General features: G+C 38.5%; 2 long non-coding RNA genes across 2 annotated transcripts in view; one reads left to right on the plus strand and one right to left on the minus strand.

Annotated features, from left to right (window-relative positions):
* Window positions 1-15,163, minus strand: part of LOC133246813 (uncharacterized) — a 110,330-nt gene extending 95,167 nt beyond the window's left edge. Inside the window, exons 1-3 of the long non-coding RNA XR_009736188.1 lie at window positions 14,957-15,163; window positions 13,919-14,012; window positions 3,961-4,039 (exon numbers count right to left, since the gene is read on the minus strand). This is a non-coding gene — a long non-coding RNA (uncharacterized LOC133246813). The remainder of the gene's footprint in view (window positions 1-3,960; window positions 4,040-13,918; window positions 14,013-14,956) is intronic.
* Window positions 15,164-15,227: 64 nt separating this feature from the next.
* LOC133246814 (uncharacterized) lies at window positions 15,228-27,026 on the plus strand. The gene is made up of 4 exons (XR_009736189.1): window positions 15,228-15,346; window positions 19,860-19,978; window positions 26,315-26,348; window positions 26,944-27,026. It is a non-coding gene; the product is annotated as an uncharacterized LOC133246814 (long non-coding RNA).
* Window positions 27,027-27,798: the final 772 nt, after the last annotated feature.

Here is a 27,798-nt window from a genome sequence, read left to right on the forward strand (position 1 = left end):
GATTTCTTTGGAAGGAATGATGCTAAAGCTGAAACTCCAGTACTTTGGCCACCTCATACGAAGAGCTGACTCATTGGAAAAGACCCTGATGCTGGGAGGGATTGGGGGCAAGAGGAGAAGGGGACGACAGAGGATGAGATGGCTGGATGGCATCACTGACTCGATGGACATGAGCCTGAGTGAACTCCAGGAGTTGGTGATGGACAGGGAGGTCTGGCGTGCTGTGATTCATGGGGTCGCAGAGTCGGACATAACTGAGCAACTGATCTGATCTGATCTGATGCATGAAGAAAACTACCTCAATGCATATTATAATTAAACAGCTTAAAACATGAGAAAAAAAACAAAAAGCAAAAAAACTTAAATGCAGTCAGAGAAAAAAATGACACTATCTAAGTGGAATAAAGATAAGGACTATAGCAAATTTGTCACCAGAAACAATGCAAGTGAAAAAGATAGTAGAGAAATATCTTTATTAGGCTGAAAGAAAAAAATGCAGAACATATCTTTAAAGAACAAAGGCTAAATAAAGACTTTCAATTATACAAAGGTTGAGAGAATTTATCACAAACACACGTGCACAATAAGACATGTTAAGAAAGACCTTCAGGCAGAAAAAAATGATGCCAGAAGGAAATCTGATCTACACAAGGAATGAAGAGCACCAGAAAATACATAACCTCATTTGTATTTGTGTAAAAGCTGAGGAAGCTTTGTGTGATTATGTAAAGCTCTTTAGAAGATATTGTTTAAACAAAAGTAGAAACCATGTATCATGGGCTTTATAACAAATGTAAAAGTAAAATGTAGGTCAGTGTTAGTTCAAAGGCTGGTACAGAAGAAATGGAAGTACACTATAAGATTTGTATAGGTGTATGCCTGCTCAGTCATGTCCAGCTCTGCGACCCCATGGCCTGCAGCCCATCAGGCTCCTCTCTATGAAAATTTCCCAGGCAAGAATACTGGAGTGGGTTGCCATTTTCCACTCCAGAGAATCTTCCTGACCCAGGGATTGAACCCCCATCTCTTGAGTCTCCTGCATTGGCAGATGGATTCTTTACCACGGTACCACCTGGAAATCCCATAAGGTTCTTATACTATTGATTAAGTGGTGTAGTATCATTTGAAGGTAGACTGTAATGAGCTAAACTTGTATACTATAACCTTTAAAGCTGCCACTAAAATGAACAGAACAAAGATTTACAGCCATTCAGCCAACGGAAGAATTAAAATTAAATCACAAAAAGTGTTCAGTTGATCCCAAAGAAGGCAGAAAATGTTGGAAAAGGGAATAAAGAACTGGTGGAAGAAACAGAAATCAAGTAGCAAAATGACAAATTTAAACAAAATCATATGAACAAACACTAAATATGTAAATGGTCTAAACACCCAATTAACAGGCAGAGATTTTTCCAACAGGATAAATAAACAAGACATAATACTATGCTGCCTATAAGAAATGCACTTCAAATTAAAAAAAAAAAACACAAATTACGGATATGAGGATGTTAAAAGATTTACTGTGTTAACACTAACCAAAAGAAAGCTGAAATCAATATATTTATATCAGAAAAAGTAAATTTCAGAACAAAGAATACTACCAGATACAGAAAAAGGTCATTTCCTATTGATAAATAGGTCAATTCATGAAGCAGATATAATAATCCCAGACATTTATACACACAGTAAGAGAACTTCAAACTGCATGAAATGAAAAACTAACAAAATTTCAATGAGAAATAAACAAAGACACAACAGTAGATTTCCATTAAAAAGTTAAGTTTTTTGTTACAAACCTTCCCACAAAGAAAACTCTGGGCACAGATAGTTTCACTGGTGAATTTTCCCAGTTTTGAAAATTGAAGGAAGAGTTAACATTATAAACAAACTCTTCCAGAAAATTGATAATGAGTGAATTCTTCCCAATTATTCTAAATGAGGCCAGTATTACTCTGATACCAAAACCAGACATAAACATAACAGAAATCACAGAAAGGTAGCCCTCATGAGCATAGCTGAAAAAATCCTCAGCAAAATAATAATAATTTTAAAAATGATACCACAAAAATAAGGATAATACTTGTTAATCGAGTAGAGTTTATTCCCGAAATACAAGGTTGATTTAACATTCAAAAATCCATCAGTGTTATTGCCCATATCACCATACAAAAGAGAAAATAACAGGATAATCTCAGAAAGACTCAGAAAATGTATTTGAAAGAAGGCACCACCTATTCCTGATTTTTTTTAATTTATTTATTTAAATTGGAGGCTAATTACTTTACAATATTGTATTGGTTCTGCCACACATCAACATGAATCCGCCACAGGCGTACACGTGTTCCCCATCCTGAATCCCTCTCCACCTCCCTCCCCGTACCATCCCTCTGGGTCATCCCAGTGCACCAGCCCCAAGCATCCTGTATCGAACCTGGACCGGCGATTCGTTTCTTATATGATATTATACATGTTTCCATGACATTCCCCCAAATCATCCCACCCTCTCCCTCTGCCACAGAGTCCAAAAGACTGTTCTATACATCTGTGTCTCTTTTGCTGTCTTGCATACAGGGTTATTGTTTGCCATACATTGACATGAGTCAGCCATGGGTGCACATGTGTTCCCCATCCTGAACTCCCCTCCCACCCCCTCCCCATCCCATCCCTCAGGGTCATCCCGGTGCACCAGCCCTGAGTGCCCTGTCTCATGCATTGAACCTGGACTGGCGATCTATTTCACATATGGCAATATACATCTTTCATTGCTATTCTCTCAAATCATCCCACTCTCTCCCTCTTCCACAGAGTCCAAAAGACTGTTCTTTACACCTGTGTCTCTTTTGCTGTCCCGCATATAGGGTCATCATTACCATCTTTCTAAATTCCATATATATGCATTAATATACTGTATTGGTGTTTTTCTTTCTGATTTACTTCACTCTGTATAATAGGCTCCAGTTTCATCCACCTCATTAGAACTGATTCAAATGCATTCTTTTAATAGTTGAGTAATATTCCATTGTTTATATGTACCACAGCTTTCTTATCCATTCATCTGCTGATGGACATCTAGGTTGCTTCCATGTCCTGGCTATTGTAAACAGTGCTGCGATGAACATTGGGGTACACACGTCTCTTTCAATTCTGGTTTCCTCGGTGTGTATGCCCAGAAGTGGGATTGCTGGGCTGTATGGCAGTTCTATTTCCAGTTTTTTAAGGAATCTCCACACTGTTCTTCATAGTGGCTGTACTAGTTTGCATTCCCACCAATAGTATAAGAGGGTTCCCTTTTCTCCACACCTTCTCCAGCATTTATTGTTTGTAGACTTTTTGATAGCAGCCATTCTGACTGGCATGAGATGGTTACTGATTTTTAAAGAAATCTCTTAGCAAAGAAGAAATAGAAGGAAACTTCTACAACATGTTACATATGGCAGTTAAGTTTCCAGGATAACGCAGAAATCTATTTCATTCTTGTATAAATTGTTATATCTATGTAACTGTAAAGAATTGGAAGCAACACTTTTGAAATCTGTAGCCTGGAATTTTAGTTACACACACTCCATGGCACGAGGATGCCTTGGGAGTAAGCTGGCTGCTAGCCCAGCAAGCTTGGGCTTGTCTATAGAACTCAATCACACTAAAATGTAAATAATCAGTCTTGACTCTGTTAAGGGGCTGATGAAAGACCACAAAGCATCTAAAAAAGATGGAAGAGGTAGTTGGAATTACTTACCTTTTTTAATCCTGTAGGACTTTCATTGTCCATCTGTGTCCCAGAATAAAGGCATGATGTTAAAAGCATTGATAAACCCATGGGAGAAGAGAACATAGAGGAGTTTTCCAGGCTATGCCTGAACTTGAATGGACTAACATAGATAGACATCTCTATCTGAATGAGGGGAGAGGGTTCTATCACAGGATCTTCAGACCATTAACCAAACCAATTCATGTACTCACTGTAGCCCGAGGCCAAAGCTGATTGTTCAAGGCCTGTGCTTTCCTGCAGAATCAATCTTCTTGTCTCAAGTTCAGAAATCTAAATGGAAGGAATCATACTATTTAGCTCTCAATAAAGACAATCCAGGTATTTCAGACTCCACAGATTTAGCCCAAAATGATAGCGGAAGAAACTACGAAAGTATATCTTCTGTTCATTTCTCTAGGGAAGTACCTATATGGGAGTTATGTGATCCACACCCTCACCCCACATGCATGTAAGACTATTTCTGTTTCAGCCCTGGAATCCCGTGCTGTCTAACCTTATCACTCCTCCCCAGGAATCCCCTCTCCACTCCTCCTCTCTCCCCTGCTGGCCTGGGTGGTGAGAAATTGCAGGTGCATCCTCTACATACAACAGACAGGTAGATTTCTGGATTCTGTAGAGGAGATGGGAGAAAGGAAGGACAAGGCAAACGCAGGATGATAGCTCACATGTAAAAGAGGAAGAAAGTTATCTGCTTCATCTCCTGACAGAGCCAGTCCTATTGACAGGCTTCAATTCTGAACAGATCATTAAACACTGTTCACAGAGCTACTTAAAAAATTTCATTGCTAGAGAAGCAAAGGGCTCTCAGGGGATGGATGCTAAGTGCCATCCCACAGCTCCCTCCTTTCCTTCCTTCCCTAATTACTGAGTATCTTCTCTATGTCAAGTGCTGTGACACGTTCTAGGGATACAATGACAAGTGCAGCATACTTTGAAGAACTTGAAGTCTAAATAGAGGCAAATAGATATGCTGGCATGCACAGGCAATAAACACTTTGTAATATGACAACTGAATATGTTATAAGAAGCAATTATGCCAAGAGAAAGAGATTGGACCAAAAACAAGCAAATTCATACTAAAATGATTCTTAAGATATAAATAATTCTTAAAAGAATAAATGAATTTTTAATAGCCAAAAGTAGATCAGTGACTTCTTGGGGATGGGGTCAAATGGGAGAGGGAGAGCAGTAAAGAAAGAGATCAAGCTCAAAAAAAAAAAAAAAATACATAAGAAAACTTTCAGGTGTGATGAATGTACTCATTACCCTGATTCTGATGTTCATTTCATGGGTACACATATATATCAAAGCTTATTAAAATATCTACTTTAAGTCTGTGCAATTTATTGTACGTCAAACTTCAATAAAGCTGTGAAAAATATATTACAGGGTACAGTGTGGACATAAAGGAAAGAATGGTCAAGTTTTCCTCCTGCAGAGGATGAGACCTTCTGCAGAAGCCTCTTAAACAGATACTGCTACAAGCACCATCTCGTTCTCTGTATTAGACAGGGTGCTCACCTCATGTGTTTCTCACAAGGAACAGGGCACAATCAAATCATGTAACATAGGAAGAGAGCAATAAAAGGACTGGATACAAAGGTACAAGAAAGATATGGAGAAAAACCTTACAGATAAGGCAGCTCCCCCTGGGTAGTAGTGCAGGAGATAAGAACTCCTCCTAGACTGGAAGTAGAGAGGAGGAGAGTGGTTTCTAGAACCTGGGGAGGAGGTGCACCACAAAGAGAGATGCTTGAAAAGGAGCTGAGACCTCAGAGCCAGCATCCAAACTGCATGGACCTGTTAGGGAGGGAGTAGATGAATGCAGATCCTAACTGGACTCTCCTCCCGGGCCCTTTCATTCCCTACCAGGGCTCCTTGTTGGCCAACACTAAGCAAAAGCCAGAGAATAAGGAGGCATCCATACAGACAAGACTCCTCCATCTCAGAGCAGTGGGGAAAAAGAATCTGAAAACCAAACAGATGACAGGCGACGTAATCTCCATTATAGTCTGCTTTTTCTTTTTTTGATCCAGGATCAAAAGATGGGAAATGATTCAGAACTAACAAAATCATGTTTTTCCTCTGAAAAAAACAATGATTATTTCAGAAAGTTACTTATCACTATAAACCGTAGTTTTTGCTCTGATTGGATAATCTCAGATCCTGCATTTGGAAGAATGATGTGGAGAGCATGAATCTGATAGCCAGAGCCTTATGCCAGGAGCTGATAAGCCCATGGACCAAATATGGCCCACTATCTGGGTTTGTACCGCCCACAAGGTTAAGATGGTTTCAACATTTTTAAATGGTTGAAAAAACATGAAGAGAAGAAAAATATTTTGTTATATATGGAAATTACATGAATACTTCCTTTCTGACATTTTTAGTCTCTTTCCTGGGCTCTTTACTTCTATCAATATCCTTTACCTTAAAAAAAAAAAAAAAGATTAGAGCATCTATTGTCCTAACAGCCTTTCTGGCTACCTTTTCATCTCTCTTATTTTTTAACATCAAAATTACCACTTGCACAGTTATGTAATATATCTGAAGCTATTTGGGGAACTTGTGTTATTTCTATATCTGTAAATTCCTATAAATTTCTGTATCCACAAATAAAGCTTTTCTTAAACCAGGTATGCCCACAATTTACCTTATTATCTGTGGCAGGTTTTGCGGTCAGTACCAGTGTTAAGTAACTGTCCACAAAACATAAAACCTTTACTCCATGGCCTTTTACAGAAAATGTCTGAATACCCTTACCTTATACTAAAGAAGTTGGAGATGTGGAGACAGATTTGCCTGATTTACTTGAAACCAGACCCCAGTTCTACTAGTACTTGAATGTGTCATCCTGACATATTACTCAATTTCTATGAATCTTAGTTTCTTTTTAAGACAAATGAGAAAATAATGTCAACTCTATAGAGACAGTGTTGAGTATTAAGGCATAGAATAGAAGTACCAAGCTAGAGAAGGAAATGGCATCCCACCCCAGTATTCTTGAATGGAGAATCCCATTGACAGAGAAGCCTGGCGGGCTACTGTCCATGGGGTTGCAAAGAATCAAACACAACTGAGTGACTAACACACACAAAGTACCAAGCACAGAGACTGATGGACTGTCATGCTAGTTTGAGCCCTGGGTGGGGAAGATCCCCTGGAGGAGGAAATGGCAACCCAACCCAATACTCTTGCCTAGAGAATTCCATGGACAGACGAGCCTGGAGGGCTACAGTCCACAGGGTTACAAAGAGCTGACACGACTGAGAACATATGCACAAGGACTAATACACAGAGAAAATTATTCCTCTCTTTAAAAGAATAATAAAAGCAAAAAATCATGCAACATTAAGTAACACAGGTCTTCTTGCACCTTTTTATATATCTTTTTTTTTACTTCACCATATACTAAACGTATTTCTATCTTGTCATCATTCCATCTAGAGTCAGAGGGCCTTTACTTCTTATCTAAAGCTAATCTCTTGCCAGTAAACACAAAAGTACATCCCATTCCAAGACACTTAAGTGATAGTTACTAATCTTTAGTGTGTTTAGCACTCACCAGGTGTTAAATACAGATCCCTGAGCTTATTGAAGAATCTGAATTTAAAAATTACCTTAAGAAACATTGATGTAAGATTCTCTTCTTCCTCTCTCTCCCTCCCTCTCCCTCCCCCTCACACAACAACATACTCACACACAAATACTTCCTTTCTAGCATTTTCAGTCTTTTCCATGGACTCTTTCCTTCTATCAATATCCTTTATCTTAAAAAAAAAAAAAAAAGATTAGAGCATCTATTCTCCTAATAGCCTTTCTGGCTACCTTTTCATCTTTCTTATTTTTTTCCCATCAAAATCACCACGTGCACAGTATATAACACATCTGAAGCTATTTGGAGAACTTATGGGCTTTGTGTATCTGTAAATTCCTGTACTATCTCTCACTTTCCATCTATTCCTTCCTTTCCTACTTCCTTTGCTAACTCCTTTTCCTCTTCTCTCCATCAACAGAGCTTTCTGCATTTCACGGCCACACAGCCCCTCAGAGCTATCTTTAAGGAACATCAAGGTGGCAGGCCAACAAGCTTTCACCAGAGGCACTGGAGTTGGATTCAGTGTTTCAAGACATGGTTCTTAGGCGTTGGGTTTGATGGAACTCAAGTGTTAATGTCCATTGTCCCCTGCCTGAGCTCACAGAGAGAAGAGCTAGACAGAGAACACAAATAGAAAAGGAAAAAATATAAAGATATACCACCTTTATTACCAATAAAGCTGATTGTGGAGAATGTGGGTTATGTCAGCATCCAAGGGGAAGGTTTGCAATACTGAACTGTACACTTAGACAGATTTACACACCCCATCACAGGCATTGCTGGGGAACATCAGAAATGGGAAAGACCCCTTTCAGACAGGTGTAATTGATTAACAATGTTCTGTTAGTTTCAGGTGTACAGCAAAGTGATTCAGTTATAGATACACATGAATCTATCCTTTTTCAAATTCTTTTCCCATTTAGGTTATTACAGAATACTGAGCAGCATTCCCTGGGCTACACAGTAGGTCCTTGTTGGTTATCTGTGTTAAATACAGCAGCGTGTACATGTCAGTCCCCAAATCCCAATCTATCATCGCCTCTACCTAATTTTAGTCATCACTGAAGAACAAATTCACAATGTGGATGTGGCAATATTGGGTAGAGGCTACAGAGCTACACAAGACTTGGTAACAACAATTATTACCAAGTAACAGTAAGGTATGGGAAGGGAAAGTTCTACTCGAGTTTTAGAAAATATATTTTAAAAATTTAGGGCAAAAACATGCTGTTATAAAAAGATCGGCTTTGTAATAACAGGAATAATCTGGAATGGGCTGGAGGGAAAGAATTTTAACTAAGTAATCACTTAAAAATGCCCTAAAATCTTAAGGAGGGAAGCAAGTAAAGACACCTTCTAAAAGGAACTAGAACAAGCCACGGAATGTGGGCATATGACCAAGACTAAGCCAAAGATTAGTGTGAACTTGTATGAATAGTATCAGGAAGACTGAAGTCCTCACTGAACAGGATGAGGCTCATGGCTTGTTCCAAGTGAAAAGAAAGAGGAACAGTCTCAGGACTTAAGATGTAATGTTAACAAATAAAAAAGAAAAGGCAACTGGCTCAGTATCACTCTTGAGCAAGCCATTTTATTTCTCTGTGACACAGTTTTCTGCTTCCTCAAGTGAAAAGGTGCTGGACACCGAGATTCCATCAAATTAATTTTGTTTCTAGTTGTTCATAACAGAGAATGATCCTCAAGCTAAAAGGGGAGTGTATATATTTCCCTTAGGACAGTAAGAAAATGCAGGCTGAATAAATAAATGGCACACTAAAGCAAGGTATGCCATTTTGACTTCATTTCTGCTGATATGTTGAGAGGAAAATGTCACGGACATAAAGTTTCTTTTTCTCATTTTAAAATTTTTTTAAACTTTTAATTTTGTATTGGAGTACAGCAGACTAACCAACAATGCTGTGACTGTCTCAAGTGAACAGAGAAAGGACTCAGCCATACAGACACACATATGAATTCTTCCCCAAACTCCCCTCCCATCCAGGTTGCCACACAATATTGAGCAGAGTTCATTTGCTATACAGTAGATCCTTGTTTGTTACCCATTTTAAGTATAGCAGTGTGTACATGTCCGTTCCAAACTCCCTAACTATCCCTTCCCTCCAGCAGTCATAAATTTGTTCTCTAAGTCTTTGAGTCTCTTTTTGTTTTCTAAGTTTCAGACAGTTCGTTTCAGTCATGCCTGACTATTTGTGACCCCTTGGATGGCAGCACACAGGCTTCCCCGTCCATCACCAACTCCCAGAGCTCGCTCAAACTCGTGTCCATTGAGTTGGTGATGCCATCCAACCACCTCATCCTCTGTTGTCCCCTTCTCCTTCTGCCTTCAATCTTTTCCCAGCATCAGGGTCTTTTCCAATGAGTCAGTTCTTTGCAACAGGTGGCCAAAGTATTGGAGTTTCAGCTTCAGCATCACTCCTTCCAATGAATATTCAGAACTAATTTCCTTTAGGATGGACTGGTTTGATCTCTTTGCAGTCCAAGGGACTCTCAAGAGTTTTCTCCAACACCTCAGTTCAAAAGCATCAATTCTTTGGCACTCAGTTTTCTTTATAGTCCAACTCTCACATCCATACATGACTACTGGAAAAACCATAGCTTTGACTAGATGGACTTTTGTCAGCAAAGTAATGTCTCTTTGTAAGTTTATTTGCATCATTTCTTTTTGGATTCCAACAAAAGGGATGTCATACGATATTTCTCATTCTCTGTCTGACTTACTTCACTCAATATGACAATCTCTTGGTCCATTCACGTGGTTGCAAATGGCATTATATTATCCTTTTTAAAGGCTGAGTAATATTCTACTGTATATATAATGGACACATCTTTTTTCCATTCCTCTGTTTATGGACATTTAGGTTGCTTCCATGTGTTAGCTATCATAAACAGTGTTGCAATGAACATTGGGGTGCATGTATCCTTTCAGATTGTGGGTTTTTTCCTGGATATTTGCCCAGAAGTGGGATTGCAGGGTCATATGGTAGCTCTATTTTTAGTTTTTTAAGGAAACTCATAGTGGCTGTACCAATTTACATTCCAACCAACAGTGTAATGAGGGTTTCCTTATCTCCACAGTCTCTCCAGCATTTACTGCTTATGGATTTTTGATGATAGCTATTCTGATTGGTGTGAAGAGATTTCTCATTATGATTTTGATTTGCATTTCTCTAGTAATTAGCTGATATAAAGTTCTTGATTTCAATGATGTGTGTAGTGAATCTTCCAATGATATAATTTTGGATAAAAACAATTGGCAGGTAGGGAGGAAAATGAGAATGAAATTAAATATGTAGAACAGCAACAGTGTGTATCTTTATCATTCTGACTGTGTGGCCTTGTAAACATTAGCAAATTTCTTTGGGTCTGTTTCTTAATTGATTAAAAAATTAAGGAGATGATTTCACAGGAGATGACTTATTCCAAACTGATTTCCTACTCTAAAATTCAAAGATTCTAAAGTTTAACTAATTTGATTTCAGTATATAAGGAGACTTTAGTAAACTACAAGAAGACCTGAATTTTGCATAGTTCAGACTTTTTACCATAGACAGATGAAGATATTGAAGATTTGCTTATATAATTTACAGATAACACAAACCTGGATTGGATGTAGTGCAGAAACAAGATTCAAAATAGAGTCTTAAGATTGCTTTTGTATTCAAATGAGAAAATCTAATTTAGTAGCAGTTTATATGTGTGAAAAAGACATGTTGTTGTTTATTTGCTCAGTCATGTCTGGCATTTTGGGGACCCTATGGACTGTAGCCCACCAGGCTCCTCTGTCCATGGGATTCTCCAGGGAAGAATACTGGAGTGGGTTGCCATTTCCTTCTCCAGGGATCTTCCCAACCCCAGAGATCGAACCCATGTCTCCTGCATTGGCAGGTGCATTCTTTACCTCTGAGCCACCAGGAAGAAATAGTACCTAGTACCTCAAATTTAGTATGAACCAACCGTGTAACATGAATACGTATATGCATGTGTGGGGGGTGCTGAAAGAGAGAGAGACAATAGCACCATATTATCAATATATAACAAGAGCCTTAAAAAATCGTATTGCTGTTGTTGTTCAGTCGTTCAGTCATTCTGATTCTTTGCAACCCCATGGACTGCAGTATACCAGGCTTCCCTGTCTTTCACTATCTCCCTGAGTTTGCTCAAACTTGTGTCCATTGAGTCGATGATGCTATCCAGCCATCTCATCCTCTGTCGTCCCCTTCTCCTCCTGGCTTCAATCTTTTCCCAGTATCAGGGTCTTTTCCAGTGAGTCAATTCTTTGCATCATGTGGCCAAAGTATTGGAGCTTCAGTTTCAGCATCAGTCCTTCCAATGAATATTCAGGGTTGATTTTTCCTTGCTGTCCAAGGGACTCTCAAGAGTCTTCTCCAGCACCACATTTCGAAAGCATCAATTCTTTGGTGCTCAGCCTTCTTTATGGTCCAACTCTCACATGTGTACATGACTACTGGAAAAACCATAGCCTTGACTCTACAGACCTTTGTCAGCAAAGTGATGTCTCTGCTTTTTAATATGCTGTCAAGGTTTGTCATAGCTTTTCTTCCAAGGACAAGCATCTTTGAATTTCATGCCTTCAGTCACTGTCGGCAGTGATTTTGGAGCCCAAGAAAGTAAAGTCTGTCATAGTTCATTCTAAGGAGGCAATAAGGAACATATTCTTCATTTCCTCCTTAGAAGTAAATCTTCTCTTCCCATTCATCCTTTACCCATAGACTACTCAGCGCTAATGACCCTCACCCTCTTAGCTCTGATAACCTAATGACCTTCATCTCCAATCTACTTAATCCATCAACTGCTCCTCATGTTGGTATTTCCCACTATCCTGAACTGCTCCTCATGTTGGTATTTCCCACTATCCTGCACTGCTCTATCATGAAGATTTAAACTCTGAAATTCCAATTGCATTGTCAAATTTCTAAACATGGTCTATCAGTGCCTCTAATCTAACATGATTAGTACTAACGTCATCTTATCCAAACTTGCTCTTTGCTTGATTTTTCATATTTCTGTTAACAGTGCCATGGCTGGCTTATTAGCTGATGTTGATAACCTTTAAGTCATCACTCTCCTAAGTTTAAATGCTCCTTCTTCACCATACTTCATTATCCACTTTCTGAACAATAACAATAGCATTTTAATGCAATTCCTTTCTTCCTTCTTCACATTGTAACAAATCGTTCCCAATGCTCTCAGATTAGTCTTCCCAATGCCTCCCTCTGATCCTGGTATTGACTTACTGAAAAGCCTTGCTGACTCCTTTTCTGACTAAATAGAAACTAAATCCTACAGTTTGTTACACAGAACTTTTGGTAAAGTGCCCCTCATCTGTCTTTTCCAGCATGATTTCCAACAACTTCATAAATCAGCCCTTTGCTTCAATCTGTTCTACCCAAATAATTTGATGCTTCTCAGTCCCTCAATTTTTCTATTGCTCTTCTGTTTTCAAGCCCCGCTTCACTGTTCCTGCCTTGTAACCTGCTCTAATCTTCCCTTCTGAGTTAAAAAAGTAAATGTATCTTCCCCCAAACTTCTATATCACTCCCTATCTTGTTACTTTTACCTCTCGCTCATATTTTCATATAAATGCATATATTTGGCTGATTTTCGTAACAAAGTACATAATATAGTGAGACCTTATGTTATACATCCTTGTGTTAGTCTTTCATCCAATAATTTGAAATGTTTATTGAGCATCTCACATGTGCTAGGTGATGTGGATAAGCAATGACCAAGAGGAATCTCTTTTGGGGCTTAGTTTACAAATGCTAAACTTATTGGTAAATAAGTGATGAATGAATAGTTGATAAATTGGAATTATGATAAATACTAAAAATAAAAAGTACACAATGCAATACCAATATATAGAAAGTGAACATATGATACTGTTTTTATAATCCAAAACACCCTTTCAATGGAGCCATATTCAGTCTAGCCTAAAAGTATGTGCTATGTGTGTGTGTGTGTGTGTGTGTGTGTGTGTGTGTATGAAGTCGCTCAGTCGCGTCCGACCCTCAGCGACCCCATGTACTATAGCCTACCAGGCTCCTCTGTCCATGGGATTTTCCAGGAAAGAGTACTGGAGTGGGGTGCCATTTCCTTCTCCATGCGCTAGTCTAGAAGACATTATTTTTTTGATTTACAGCATGATCCAGTTATGAGTAAAGACCATAATATCTGAGCGACAAAATAGGAAACTAAATTCCCATTCTTGGGCAAGCATAACTGACTAGTTTGGTGACAAACCTAAGGTAGACATACAGTATGGCCTTTTTCTTCCTCTTGTTTTATGCTAGAGCAGCTATTTTCTGCTTTTACGAATTGCATGGAGCCATCAATTATGGCCAGTAATCTTCAACAAAATACGAAGAGCAAAAGTATAAAGAAGCAAGTGATTCATCACTAAGCCTGAGGCCAGCTGTAAGGGGAAAAGCCCTTTCTGGCTTGGAGCTAGCAGGCACAATAGCACATTATTCCTGAAGGAGCTATGGTTTGAAATTTCTGAATGGGCTTACCATCAGTCTCAGCTGGCAGCCTACTCAGCATGCACAGGCAGGTAAACTCTTCAAATACACTTCTTTTTCAGTATGGAGACTGTTCCTGGTATTTCTATATTCATCAAAAAACAAGGTGAGATTTTATTTTTGTTTTCTTCCACTGAATTCATGCATCTAACTGTGAGAGTATAAAATTCCCTCCAACTCTCGTAAGCAAGAGCTTTCTCTTTCTCAGACATAAGGTATCTTATCTCTTTTGGCACCTCTGATTGTCAGTACATGAGTTCTGAGAATAATAAATTACAGGTGGTTAGAGGCACCCCACTCCAGTGCTCCTGCCTGGAGGATCCCGTGGACGGAGGAGCCTGGAGGGCTGCGGTCCATGGGGTCGCTGAAGGTCGGACATGACTGAGCGACTTCACTTTCACTTTTCGCTTTCATGCATTGGAGAAGGAAATGGCAACCCACTCCAGTGTTCTTGCCTGGAGAATCCCAGGGACGGGGGAGCCTGGTGGGCTTCCGTCTATGTGGTCACACAGAGTCGGACACGACTGAAGTGACTTAGCAGCAGCAGCAGCAGCAGCAGACATCTAAATGGAAGCAAGAAGGCCACCGTCACAGCTACTTTTCTAATGTGGCATGTGGGTGAAAGTAGGGATACTGGGACAGAAGGCAACATTCTAGGTAGAGACTGACCTCTTGGGAATGAGATGAACTGAAAGAATTAACCATACAAAAGGTTACCAGGGAGGACTAGTTATTGTACGGCCCTGAATTGAAATAAAATACAGTGAACTAATGAAAGCCATTGTTGCTGTGTTCTCTAATTAACTGACTTTTAAACATCCTTAAGGACAATGAAGAACACACAAGGCATAGAGGAATTTTTTCACAATGAATCCTGAACGTTGCCTCTGCAGCAAGAGGTAAATGAGGATAGAAGAATGAAATATGCTTCTTCATGAATTTCCCTCTTTTTCTTTGCGAAAAAAATTTCTTATGGCAAGCAAATTGGAGACATTGTCAAAGAACAGTTCCTCTTCACATAAAGGTTACCTTTATAAAGCTGGCAGTCAGTGCCCTTGTGGTTCATCTGCCAAGTAAGTGCCAGGAGTGGAATCTATACTGTGGCAGGCGTGGAGGCAGGCAGGCCTGGCTCTCCCACCCTCCTTATGAATCACCGTTCTTTGCTCCTTTGTACCCGAGTTGCCACTTTTCCCACTCTCTGCCTCCCTTCTCATTGGAGGGATCTCTTCCCTCACACATGAGATGAATGTTCCGTTGTTGCCAGGAAGCCAGGCTTACTGAATGCTGATTTCATGGAAGTCGCACAAGAGAGGCAAACAGTAACCTTCCGAGTAATCTGCATGAAAAGTGACTTTACAAGACATAAAGTGTCCAGTTTGGCTGATGATGCCTCATTTGTGCTACTTTAAAGGAGAGGAGGTATGTATATATATATATATATATATATATATATATATATATGCTATATATACATAGATTTTTCCTTTAGTATATACACATGTACACATATGGTTTTGTTTCCATTTTGGGTTGAGTGTTTTAAATGGATCTGTCTTTTTTATCCAATGACTTTTCTTTTTTTTTAAAGATCCCCAGAAAAGCGCAACTTTAAATTAGTTCTATTTTTTAAATTCCTAGTATATTCTAGAGGGTGTTGTATATACATGTACATATATATGACACTTAATATTCAATTTCTGGGGTCTGATATGGTAGAAAGGTATATTTATTTCCTTTTTTAACATCTAAGATGAGAGGGGCTATTCAAAAGAAGCAAATAAGTGCTCAATAAAAGATATTCTCTTAATATAAAAGATATCTCCATAATCATTACTTTCTGTAGTTCTCAAAAATAAAAATTTTTACAATATGTCATCTCAAACTATGCCCCATTGTCAATTACTCAAGCTACTTTTATGCCAAGACTTTACAGGAGTTAAAAGGAGATTAGGTAATCACTTATAGTAAACTGTATCTTTATTTACTCTAAACAGCTTTATATGGTGAACTGTCACTTACCTTGTGACTTGATAAACTCACAGGGAAAACACTGCTTGACAGTATGATTTGTTTTTATAAAGCAGAGGGGAGGATTTCAGGGTTATAGTCTGAGTAGTAAATGGTCATAAATACAATTCTTCAAAGGCCTGGAAAACACAAAGATTGCTTATAATAAAAACCATCCCCTAGTATATCTTAAATACCAATTAATTATCTATATTGTGCTGACACACACTTTACATTCAATTTTTTCTTCCTGGTGTCATACATCTTTATAATGATGAAGAAATAAAGCTACCATATGTTATATGCTTCCAGATTTATGACAATTACAAACAAGAAGAAGCAGAGTAAGCTAATTTCACAAAAGAGAGAAATCTATTTATTGAAAATTTCAGTACCTAGCTGACAGTGATTTGCAAACTGTGACCAGAAGAGCTCTTAAGAAATGAAATACCCATGTTAGTAATGTGATTCCACTGAAGACATTTTTCATATGTTATTTTCCATTTTTCCACTGTTTTCACTAGTAAAACCAATAGAAATCATCTAAATTAAATCTAATAGGAAATCTGATCACTCAGAATCAGTAATGATAAATAGAGATTCACTGTAAATCCTCCTGCTCAGTTCAGCCCAGATCTACAAGCATCTAAGAGCTGTTAGGCCCTCTGTTAGCAATCTTGGCAGAAATTCAGAAGATTGAATGGAGATGAATTCTTAATGACTTCCTAACATGTAGGTGGGGGGCTCTTTCCAGAAGGAGACTGAGACACAAGATCTGTAATTACAGAATGAGGAAATTGGGTACATTGAGGCTTCTCCTCAGGATGGAAATACAGGAAGTCAGTTAGCAGAAATGCGATTCTGCCATTAGATTCAAATAACAACAGAGGAGTTCTCAATATGCATTTAAAATATTAGTTTCATTTGAACAAAAAGCATTTATTCATGTTGGTTGTCTACTGAGACTTTTTCGGCTATTGAAAGGCCGCTATGTGGCTTTCTTGAGTCTTCTCGGGTCTAGGATATGAATTCTGTTTTGTGATCAATTTCACATTTGACATTTGGTCCTCATGCTATGGATCTCTAGGTGGTCGTATTTTGCATCTTGGAGATGTGAAATATTATGTGCCAGGTTACTCACTCCTTGCCTAGTTTGTGTGTCTTGGAAAGTTGTTTCAAATAACCAAATTGCCTTGCTGTACACCTGAAACATTGTAAATCAATGATATTTCAATAAAAAATAAAATATAATCATAAATTCTAGAATGAGAATATCTTTCCTTGTGTTACCATGGTTTTCCTTAAGTCAGATTAAATATATGCCTGTTTCCTGTCCAATATGGAAGGCACAAGCCACAAGAGACCAGTCAGCACCCACAGTGGGGCTGTTCTGATTGACTTGCAATATGAATATAAAATACACACCAGATTTTGAAGCTGTCATATGAAAAAAGAATGAAAATATCTCAATAAGGTATTTGTATCAGCTACATGATGAAATGATATTTTAGATATGCTGTATTAAATGAAATACACTATTAAAATGAATTTTATTTGTTTATTTTTACTTTTAAAGATATGTGGCTACTAGAAAATTTGAAATTTTACATGTGCCTCATATTGTGTATCTATTAAATAGTGCTGTATAGCTATATAGTCAATATATTATAGCTACAAATTCCGAGCGAATCACTTTAATTTCTTTCCCCTGTCCCCGTTTGTATGTTTTATGCAGCCTACAAGACATTTGTTGTGGGAGAATACACAAGGTTCATATGAGGCAGAGTCATTGGTCACCCAGAACATGACCCTCAATAGCAGCAATACTGCCGTGATCAGCAGGAAAGAAGGGTCCTTAATAACTAAGGTGATGGACATAATCACTGACTTTCCCAGACCTCCAAATCTGGGATTTGGGGGGCCTGCAATCACAAGCACATCTCAAAACAGGGATAGAATTCACTGTATGGAAACATTTCCTTTAACACATGGTTATTATAAAGACAATCTAAGCTGAAGAAATACTTGAGATTCAACAGATGCAAGGTAAAATACTTCTTGGAACTCCCTTAATCTGAGGTGCACGCATGCTCAGTCGTGACCGACTCATTGCGGTCCCATGGACTGCAGCCCGCCAGGCTCCTCTGTCAATCAGATTTTCCAGGCAAGAATACTAGAGTGGATTGCCTTTTCCTTCTCAGGGGGATCTCCCCGACCCAGGGATCAAACCCACGTCCACTGTTTCTCCTGCATTAGCAGGTAGATTCTTTACCATTGAGCCACCTGGAAGCCCCTCGTTTATCCTAATAAAGGCAGAGACTTCTGGAAAACGATCACAGCTGGGAATTCCCTCTTCAGGGTGGCTTTTACTCTCAGGAAACTAACAGTATCAGGGAGTGCCCTGGCACTCCAGTGGTTAGGACTTAGGGCTTCCACTGCCAGTCCAGGTTTGACCTCTGGTTAGGGAACCCCACAAGATGCAAGGCCAAAAAAAATCATAACACACAAAACTATGAAATTGTCTGAACCTTGAACTCATGCTTTCTTAATCTCATTAGAGAGCTTTTTGGATTCTACAGTTTAAATGGAAGACATGGTGGTAGATGAGGGCTGACAGGATTTTGTGAATTCCAAGAGACTGCATGGAACCTCAAGGACTGGGAGAACTGTAACTTGAGTCCCGAAACTGGAGCAGGGCTGAAAATTTTAGACAGATAGATAGACAAAATGGAGGATCACACAAACTTTGTATTGATTTGGTGTCCATACCCTGATAGCTCAGTTGGTAAAGAATCCGCCTGCAATGCAGGAGACCCTGGTTTGATTCCTGGAGAAGGGATAGGGTACCCACTCCAGTATTCTGGCCTGGAGAATTCCATGGACTGTATAGTCATGGGGTCTCAAAGAGTTGGACACAACTGAGCAACTTTCACTTTTCACCATCAAACATTTGGTATATTAAGTAAAATTTTTCAAATTATTTTTTTTTTAGTTGAAACATCTTTATATTTCCTCAGGCCTCTTATTGTCTCCAAAAGCAAATTGATACCCCCTTCTTTGTGTCCTACAACACTTGCCACTCTAATCATCATTGTAGGAACTGCCACCTGTTCATAAAAGATATTAGACCGGGTTGAATGGTTACATTTTCTTTATACTTAGGTAAAAATTAATAGTCAACTACTAGTGAATGTTCAGTTCTAAAAGACATGTGCTGTGTTTCTAAACCAACACCTTTCTCTACTTAAATCACTTCAACTATATCACAACTCCATAGGTAAGTATGTTGTCTTCAATTTACAGATAAGGAAACTGCAGACCAGAGATAGTAAATAATTAATCCATATTCATACAGCCTATGACAAAGGAAGGTCTCCCTGGATTCAAATCCATTCCTTTTAGTCATGTAACTAAACTACACTGTCTTTGACTGTGTGAATTATGTACCAAAGCCAGATGGTGCATAAGCTATAAATTTGCAAAACATTTCATCTGACTAGTGAAAAGTGTGAACAAGAGAAGGAGGGCATAATTAGTCATCCTTTAATACAAAAGTGTTAGATTGCACTGGGAGGGGGGCCCTTTTGCTCAAACATAGAATAAGAACCTTGAGAAAAATATGTTGCTCACCAAATATGTTTTTTTTAACAGAATATCAAACCTAAGAACAAAAAGGGTATGATGTAATTAAAAAGCATGGAACTATAGATAAGTTATAAATTTAAAAACTGTTTCCCTACTATTATCAAATGGAAAGTATTCACAAGTGTTCTCCATTTTTCATAAGTTCACTTTACTCCACTTTATGTTCATGAAAGACCTACATTAGTGCTTGTTTTAGCTAACAAAAAGAAATCTCAGGAGGATTTTCATTTTTATGGAAAAAGGAGAAAATGAAAATATCATTCAGCTATTTGTTTTGCAGCAAGCTGTTATAGAGGCAGTGCACCCCATGCAGTGAGAGTGGTCTCGCCAAGCTTCTTCCCCAGGACCCACCTCAGCAGCATCTCAACATCAAGGTGCCCTAAGCTTTGAACTGTGTCGGTAAGCATCTGTGCTTTCACCTCCCTTTATTTTGTGCTTCCATTAGCAAGGAATGTCCTAAGGTAACTGCTTCTTGCCTTTATACTTTTTGGCCTATGAAAGCTTTCATAGGAAAGCTCTACTTCTAGACAGCAAGGGAAACTTGTATTTCTACCTGTACACCTTAAAAACATTTATGTCTGGCCCATAATCACATAAATTTCGTATGATTTTGTCTTCAAATGCTCTTTCTCATGCCCTTATTTTTTTTCCTTTGAGAATTTCTACTAAAATTTCCTTTGGAATGCATGAATTTTTCCTTTCAGCCGTGGAGTCCATCTGTTGTCCTATACAAAGCCAGGGGCAATTAACAGTACTAGGATGGAATTTTATTGGAAGAAGTAGGACATATTTCTGATTGTTTTAAAAAATAATTTGCTCTTTTTATCCATACCTGGCTTAATATAAATTAACAGTTGGTCAGTGCATAACACAATAAAATAACAACAAGTTCTGCCCACAGACTAACAGATTGCATTTTAGGTACTGAAAAAAGGCAGTCAAATTTACTAATTAACTTTTCAACCTTAAAAATTTTTAGCATATTTTATAGAGATTATTTTTAATGTGCTTTATAAGTAAATAAATTGAACATGACTTAAACTCTAATGCATGTGCATATTAATCTAAATGGAAATATAAGTTCTTCCTGGATTCTAAATTGTTAATAGTTTCATGTTTCTCTAACTATCCCATCCTTTGTCATTAATTTTTATGTCCTTTTAATATACAAGGCATACCTTCTTTTATTTTTTTTTAACCATTTGTGACATAGTAAGAAATATATATTTGATCTCTGCCCCCTGTTTCTAGACCAGAACTCCCTAAAGCCCTTGGAATTTCCTTATGATAAAGGTGAGAGAGGCATCTTTTGTTATTCATAACAAATCCCTCTTGATCTAACCCCAGTTTATACTAATGTGGTGACTCCTGGAGAAAGGTGACTGATTGCCAGAGGAACCAACCACGTGATTAGAGAGTTAGAACTTTCAGCCCCAACTCCTTGTTGGTGATTTAGTTGCTAAGTTGTGTCCAACTCCTGTGACCCCATGGGCTGTAACCTGCCAGGTTCCACTGTCCATGGGCTTCTCCAGGCAAGAATACTGGAGTGGGTAGCCATTTCCTTCTCCAGGAGATCTTCCTGACCCAGGGTCTCCTGCATTGCAGGCAGATTCTTTACCAACTGAGCTACAAGGGAAGACCCCCCCTCAACTCCTTACCTCTAGGGAAAGAAAAGGGGCTGGAGACTGACTTAATCACCCATGGCCAATGTTTTCAACAAATCATTCTTTTGTAATGGAAATTTCATTAAAAAATCCTAAATATGAAGGGGTGCACAGAGCTTCTGGATTGGTGAACACATGAACCCAGAAGCTCCTGCTCCTTCCCCAGACCTTGTGCTATGCTCACCTTCCATGGCTTGCTCCTGAGTTGCACCCTTTTATAAATGGGTAATAAGCGCAGCACTTTCCAGAGTTCTGTGAACTCTTCTAGCAAATTATCAAACCCAAAAGGGGCTTGTGGGAACCCCTGATTTATAGCCAGAAGATTTAGAAGTACTGGAGGCCTGGACTTTTCATTGTCATCTGAAGTGGGGGCCAATTTGTGAGACTGAGCCCTTAGCCTGTGTGTGTGTTAGTTGCTTAGTCATGACCAACTTTTTGCAATCCCATGGACTGTACCCTGCCAGGCTCCTCTGTCCATGAAATTTCCCAGGCAATAATACTGGAGTGGATTGCCATTTCCTTCTCCAGGGGATCTTCCCAACCCAGAGATCAAACCTGAGTCTCCTGCATTGCAGGTAGATGCTTTACCATATGAGGCACCAGGGAAGCCTTGTGGGTCTACACTAACTCCAAGTAGTCAGTTTTTAAAGTGTTGTGAGGAGAGAAATAGTTTTTAATTTTCCTTTACTATCCCTCTTCTAAAAGAATAAAAATACTCCCTGCAAATGTTTGAATAAATGTATACACAAATAAATGTCTAAAATAGACACCATAATCCAGAAAAACCAGTGTAAACCCAACATATAAAAAAAAAATTAAAACTATGCTTAACATTTTTGGATAAAAATCAACTCAAAGAATATGATATATAAAATTAAACATAATCATTTTCTTTAATTTTTTTCCTTCAATCCTTTGACAGAGAAGTCTATTGATTCATAAAGCCTCACATAAATATAATTTTTATCTTCTACCACATAAAATAATATTTAGCTATTAATACATTAAATGTTTACCTACTTTTTAAAATTATGAATTATCTTAGTACTTTTACTTATTTTTAGAAACCTGACCCAACTTCAGTTAAGAGTGGCATAAAATGTCCTAGCTTTCTTACTCTATAAGATGGAGGTAAACAATCAAACTCTCTCTATATACTTATGCCTACACACATACACATACATATATAATAGAACTGGGACTTTCTATGTGATCAAAAGAGCAATTATTTTTATTTTAATAGGTGAATTAAAACAATTCACATTTACCTTATGACAGATGTGGATGTCATAGTCTTATTAAATATTTCATATCTTCTAAATCACTGCAGATGGTGATTGCAGCCATGAAATTAAAAGACGCTTACTCCTTGGAAGAAAAGTTATGACCAACCTAGATAGCATATTCAAAAGCAGAGACATCACTTTGCCAACAAAGGTCCGTCTAGTCAAGGCTATGGTTTTTCCAGTAGTCATTTATGGATGTGAGAGTTGGACTGTGAAGAAAGCTGAATGCTGAAGAATTGACGCTTTTGAACTGTGGTGTTGGAGAAGACTCTTGAGACTCCCTTGGACTGCAAGGAGATCCAATCAGTTCATTCTAAAGGAGATCAACCCTGGGTGTTCTTTGGAAGGAATGATGCTAAAGCTGAAACTCCAGTACTTTGGCCACCTCATGCAAAGATTTGACTCATTGGAAAAGACTCTGATGCTGGGAGGGATTGGGCACAGGAGGAAAAGGGGACGACAGGGGATGAGATGGCTGGATGGCATCACCGACTCGATGGACATGAGTCTGAGTGAACTCTGGGAGTTGATGATGGACAGGAAGGCCTGGCGTGCTGCGATTCATGGGGGTTGCAAAGAGTCGGACATGACTGAGTGACTGAACTGAACTGAACTGAAAGATATCTTAAAAAGTTATTCACTCTGTTTTATTTGTTTTTGATGTATGCATCTCCTAAAAATAGAGAAATACTATATTCTGTACTACTAGTAGTAGTGAAGTCGCTCAGTCGTGTCCGACTCTTTGCGACTCCATGGACTGTAGCCTACCAGGCTCCTCAGTCCATGGAATTCTCCAGGCAAGAGTACGGGAGTGGGTTGTCATTTCCTTCTCCAGGGGATCTTCCCAACCCAGGGATCGAACCTGGGTCTCCCACATTCCAGGGAGATGGTTTAACCTCTGAGCCACCAGGGAAGACTATTCTGTACTACTGGCTCCCCTTATAATTATAACTCATATGTTAAATTAGTCTTTTTCATATTTGGTCAATATATTTCTAAATTTCCTTCAAAAAAAAAAGAAATCTATTTTATTTCAGCTCATTTCCTCCTCTATCTAATTTTAGTTAACTCTAATATGTTTCTTAGTTTTTCCATTTGTGCTGAAAAATGTAGTTATACTTCTATTAATTGATTTTACAGGCTTATATTTATCTTCAGCTAGTAAAAATAAGGAAATTCGTGCAGCATCTCTCATCCTCCTAATTTTTCTGTTAAATTGTCTCCCTACCTTCTAATTTTCCTTTAGTTGTGTGTAATTATCAATGCTGGCTGCCCATTAGTCATCTGCGGGCTTCCCAGGTGGCACTAGTAGTAAAGAACCTGCCTGTCAGTTCAGGAGATGTTCGAGACGTGGATTCAATCCCTGGGTTGGGAAGATGCCCTGGAGAAGGGAAAGGCAACTCACACCAGTATTCTCGCCTGGAGAATCCCATGGACAAAGGAGCCTGGAGGGCTACAGTCCATGGGTTGCAAAGAGTTGGAAACAACTGATGCAGTTTAGCAGGCACACACACGGAGATGTTGAAACATACCAGTGTGCAGGCCCCAGCCCAGAACTATTAGAGAAAAATCTATGCACCCAGATTTGGAGCACTGGCGTGACTTAAGAGTTCCACAGGTGGTTCTAATATGCAGCCAGGCTTGAGAACCACTGGTTTACACTATGTTTTACTGTTTTCAGGCATTTGGCCAATTCAGTTCTCATCATCTGATGTCTCATCATTTCTTTCATTACTCTTCCGCAAAGAGGCAAATGCTTCATTAAGTTCTCTTCCTCCCCCTCTTTTTTTTTCATGTTTTCTATTTTTCATGGTTAAAATTTGACAGTTTCTCAGCATTTCATGGCAACGTTTTCTGGTGAAGCTTTTGCTTTTGTGAATTTGTTTTCCTCTTCCCTTGCTTCCATTTTCTTGTAGTATCTCCAATTAAACTCTCTTCTGGTTCTTCCTTATTTCGTATTTTCAGGAGGTGAGTTTTTTTTTTTTTTTTCTGGGAAAGAGAATTCCATTGAAAAAAACTTTGTGGACACACAGCTTGTGCAGTTGTAGAAGGTTCTTTGCACAGAGGACTCTGTGCTCTTCTGTCACCATCTTAAAATTTTTAATAATTTCTAAACAAAAGATCTCACACTTTTGAGGGAAGGAGGGGAAGTGCTTCAGGTTAGCAAGACCTTTCTTTATGACCCCCAGTGGAAATGGACAATATTTTATAATACCCGACTTCCTACTGCAGCTAGAGAGGCCATCTGCTTGCTAGAGAAGAGGCTTCTTTGTTGTGTGGTTGCTGGTTTAAACTTGACTCCTCCACCTTGGAAGAAAAACAAAGCAAAGAAAGGTCATAAAAGATTTCATGTAGCACCTTTTAACTGCTGCAGACGAGGAATTTAGGACAGGATGCGTTCTTCACCACTCTCTGAGCTTGGAGGAAGTGAGGTCCTGCTTCCTACTCTTGTTCTGGCTACTGTTCCCAGCTCTCTCACCACTTTAGGGTTTAAGGTTTTCTTTACTGCCTCATTTTACCAGAAAAGCCCAGCCTTTGTATTTTTAGCTTTTATTCCCTTTATCACTTTTAAATGATTTGTAGGAGAAAAGAAAAAGGAAAATATCTGAATTTACTTGGTAATCCTGAAAAGTATATTCAACACTCTGTGTCTTTATGCTTTATAGGTATCTTCTGAAGGCAACCTATAACCCAAGAGTCTCTATCTTTCAGCTGTGTGTAGGAGTGAAGAGGTTAATCTATTTACATGTATTTATACTGATATATTTAACTCTCATTTCTTTTGTTTTCTTGCTTTTTAGTGGCATTTTTAATTAATTGTATATATATATATTACATACACTACTAATTTGAATATTATATACTCTACTTTTATTGCGAATTTGTATTCTAAAAAAATAACATGCACGTTTAATTTATAAAATAAAAAACAATCAATGCCTACTTTTTTCTTCAGGCTTCAGGTGGCTCAATGGTGACAAATAGCCTATGCAGGAGACACAGGTTTATTCCCCGGGGTTGAAAAGTTCCCCTGCAAAAGGAAATGCCAAACCACTTCAGTACTCTTGTCTGGGAAATCCCAGGGACAGAGGAGCCTGGTAGGCTACAGTCCATGGGGTCACAAAAGAGTCAGATTCAACTCAGTGACTAAACAACAATCTTCTTCACATACACTTAACATATACATCTTGAACACCTATATACAACTCCTATCTAAATGTAACACTTTGTCCAGACATAAGCCTCATGTGAAGAGTTGACTCACTGGAAAAGACTCTGATTCTGGGAGGGATCGGGGGCAGGAGGAGAAGGGGATGACAGAGGATGGGATGGCTGGATGGCGTCACCAACTCGATGGACATGAATTTGAGTGGAAGTTGGTGATGGACAGGGAGGCCTGGCATGCTGCAATTCATGGGGTCGCAAAGAGTCGGACACGACTGAGAGACTGAACTGAACAGAACTGAAGTTTTATCTAGTTTACTAACCCTACAAGGCAGATATTTATGGTTCATAACTTGTGATTAACCCACCTGCTTTTAAATTTCTAATTTTTTTATTCCTATTTGTATGTCTGAATTAGTTTGAGATAGATTTACTTTTTGTCTTCTTTCTGTAACATTTCCTTTTAAGTAGGTGTATTTGTATGTTTTTGTTTGAAGTTATCTTTCTCAATCGTGAGAGATAATTTGCCAAGTATATAATTCTAAGTTGATAGTTCTTTCTCCAAGGCTTTCTAAGATATTAATTTATTATCTTCTGGTTTTTATTGTTGCTTCTGAAAGACCTGTGGTAAATCCAACTGACGTTACATTATAGGTAAGTTACCTTTACTCTCCAGTTTTTTTTAATGTCTTTATCTTTGGAGTTTCAAAGCCAGTTAAATATGTCTTGAATTGGAATTTTTATTGGATTTATTTTTATTCATTGTTCTGGGATCTGGAATGCTTTCTGAATCTGAGAATTCATGTCTCTCCTCAACTGGGGGAATTCTCAACCACTACCTCATCAAATATTACTTCTTCCCATTCTTGCCTTTTTATCCTTTCAGAACTCTGATAAGGTGTATGCTACTTTTTCTTATTCTAGCCTTCCTATGTCCTAACTTGTCTTTTATTTTTTCCTTCTCTTTGCTGAATTCTTAATAATCTCTTAGATCTATTTTACAGTTTCAGTGATTTTTGTTTTCAATTTCTGGTTTGTTCTTCAGATTTACCTTGTTATTTAGATCTTACGGTTTGCTTATTTTGGTGGCTTTATATTTTAATTTCCTTAAACTTTTATTCATAAGTTATTATAATCTATTTATAATAATTACTATATCTGTAACTCTGAGGGTCAAGTGCTGTTGTTTGTTTTCTCTCCTGATCCTTGTTTATAGTAGCTTATGCCCTCTTTTTTTTTTTTTTTCCAGTTTTATCGAGATATAATTGACACACATCACTGTATGAGTTTCAGGTATACAACATGAAGATTTGACTCATTGTAAAATGATTGCACCAGTAAGTTAACTTCTTGTTTTAAAATGTTGATTCATTTCATTTTTCTTCTAATCTGCATCTAAAAAATTGTGTTATACTGTAGATGAGGATGCCTTATTTCCAAGAAAATCTATAATATATCTTTATCTTAACCTATTAAGAAAAGCTATGACAAACCTAGGGAGAAGGCAATGGCAACCCACTCCAGTACTCTTGCCTGGGAAATCCCAGGGACAGGAGCCTGGTGAGCTGCTGTCTATGGGGTCGCACAGAGTCAGACATGACTGATGTGACTTAGCAGCAGCAGCAGCATGACAAACCTAGACAGCATATTAAAAAGCAGAAGCATTAGTTTGCCACAAAGGTCCGTCTAGTCAAACTATGGGTTTTTCAGTAGTCATGTATGGATGTGAGAGTCAGACCATAAAGAAAGCTGAGTGCCAAAGAATTGATGTTTTGAACTGCGGTGTTGGAGAAGACTCCTGAGAGTCCCTTGGACTGCCAGGAAATCAAATCAGTCAATCCTAAAACAAACAAATTCTGAATATTCACTGGAAGGACTGATGCTGAAGCTGAAGCTCCAGTACTTTGCCACCTGATATGAAGAATGACTCTTTAGAAAAGACCCTGATGCTGGGAAAGATTGAAGGCAGGAGGAGAAGGGGACAACGGAGGATGAGCTGGTTGGATGATATCACTGACTCCATGGACATGAGTTTTAGCAAGCTCCAGGAGCTGGTGATGGACAGGGAAGCCTGGTGTGCTGCAGACCATGGGGTTGCAAAGAG

Source organism: Bos javanicus, chromosome 4 (assembly GCF_032452875.1).
Source record: "Bos javanicus breed banteng chromosome 4, ARS-OSU_banteng_1.0, whole genome shotgun sequence".
NCBI classification, from domain to species: Eukaryota; Metazoa; Chordata; class Mammalia; order Artiodactyla; family Bovidae; genus Bos; species Bos javanicus.